Source organism: Ananas comosus, unplaced genomic scaffold (assembly GCF_001540865.1).
Source record: "Ananas comosus cultivar F153 unplaced genomic scaffold, ASM154086v1, whole genome shotgun sequence".
Lineage (NCBI taxonomy): Eukaryota > Viridiplantae > Streptophyta > Magnoliopsida > Poales > Bromeliaceae > Ananas > Ananas comosus.
The window spans coordinates 15512-17500 of record NW_017890758.1 but is presented as its reverse complement, the minus strand read 5'-3'; the positions used below and the strand labels follow the sequence as shown (position 1 = coordinate 17500).

Genomic DNA, 1989 nt, shown 5'->3' with positions numbered 1-1989 from the left:
CATGGTGAAAAAGAGGCGAACCAAACACGCCCTATATGTTAATATCCAAAAAGCCAAGAGCACTAGTCCCATTTGTAAACACACAAAATTATGGGCACAAATGGATCCGAATTGGTGGAGCTTCCGTCCAGATTCGTCCTAAATAGGATTGTAAGTGAGAACTAAAAGAATATAAAAAAATAATCCGTTCTGAATCCGTCTCAATTCACAAAATAAATGGAGTAAGAGGTGGAAGACCCTTTCTTCTTTTAATCGCTCCACGCTCGATTCGTCTGAAGTAGAACGATAAGTGGAAGCCAAAAATAAAATTAAAATTAACACATCTCGAATCTGTCCCGACACAATAATATTACCGAGCAGGAGGTAAGGACCCCTTCTGTCTCCAAATCTACCCCGTCTGCATCCCTACACAAAATGAATCCTCCTACACTGAGCTTGAAGGGTAACAAAAAATTAAAATATATTTTAAATAATGTAAAATTTTTAACAAAAGGGCATTTGGTCTAGTGGTATGATTCTCGCTTAGGGTGCGAGAGGTCCCGAGTTCAATTCTCGGAATGCCCCTTTTGTTTTATTAAATTTAATTTTTTCCCTTTTGTTTTATTAATTTAATTTTCGTTTTTTCTACATTAAACTTTTTTTTTTTTGCCTATGGTTTTGGGGTTTAGATATCTTTTATTTTCTACAGTTTGGGGGTTTAGATTTTTTTATATTGGCTAAATTACAGGAACCCTCTTATAAGTACCGATTTTTTTATATTGGCGGCGGGGGCATGTACGACGACGGTGGCGGTGGCGGCTACAAGCTGAAGAGGAAAGAGGAGGAAGAGGAAGAAGGAGGAGGATGAGGAAGATGCAGGAGGAGGACAAGAAAGCGGAAGCGGAGGAGGAGGAAGAAGAAAAGAAAGAGAAATGATGTAAATTTTATCTAAAGAGTATAATTTTCGTCTAAGGAGTGTAACTCTCATCTCAAATAGTGTAATTTCTGTCTTAAAAAGTGCAACTTTTATTTAAAACAGTGCAAGAACTTTTAAAAATAGTGTAATTTTATTTTAACAGTGCAATTTTATTTTTTTCTTCCTTCTATAATTTTTGATCTTTTCTGTATGAAAAAAATATTTTTTTATTTTTTTATTTTTTCTCTCTATAATTTTTTTTTTGTCACGACCTCTCCCTTGCCCTCTATCGCGGTCACCGCCCTCGCCGAAGTGTAATAATTTTTCTCCCCCTCCCTCGCTGGCGTGCTTCTCGACCCAATAAGCACTTCCTCTTCGTCGAAGACGGCAGCAGTAGGGATGGTGGGTTTATTTGGCAGGTAGAAAATCTGCTGCAGTGGAGGTGGAGGGCGAATGCGAAGGAAGAGAGCACGTACCATCCTCGCTATCATCGCGGATGGCCGCCGAGACGGTGAATGAGGGTCAGAGAGAAAAAAAAAAAAGAAGGTCGCGGCTCGGCCTCGGCGAAGTCGGAGGCGAAGAGGGCGGGGGGTGCGTGGGCCAGGGTGAGGGAAGAGACGAGGCGGACCATTTCCGCCTCCACCTCTGCCTTCACCGCCTTCTTCGAAGAGAAAAAAAAAAAAAAAAGAACGCGAGATAAAAGAAAGGAGAGAGAAAAATGTATAAGGGTATTTTGGTCAGTTTGTTGAAAATTCAGACCGAATCTGCAAAATCGAAAAAGACAGCCTAATTTTGTAAAGTTCAAAACTTGTAGATTTTTTATGCAAATTGGTCTTAATTCATTGACAAAGTTAAAACTCTGGAAGGTGCGGCTGGATCACCTCCTTTTCAAGGAGAGCTAATGCTTATGCTTGTTGGGTATTTTGATTTGACACTGCTTCACACCCAAAAAGAAGCGAGCTACGTCTGAGCTAAGCTTGGATATTGAAGTCTTCTTTCGTTTCTTGACGGTAAAGTGAAGTAAGACCAAGCTCACGAGCTTATTATCCTAGGTCGGAACAAGTTAGTTGATAGGATCCCCTTTTTTACGTCCC

At 40.2% G+C, this 1989-nt stretch overlaps 1 non-coding gene across 1 annotated transcript; it reads left to right on the top strand.

Annotated features, from left to right (window-relative positions):
• The first annotated feature begins 492 nt into the window (after positions 1 to 492).
• On the top strand, positions 493 to 564 carry TRNAP-AGG. Its single transcript has one exon. It is a non-coding gene; the product is annotated as a tRNA-Pro (tRNA).
• Positions 565 to 1989: the final 1425 nt, after the last annotated feature.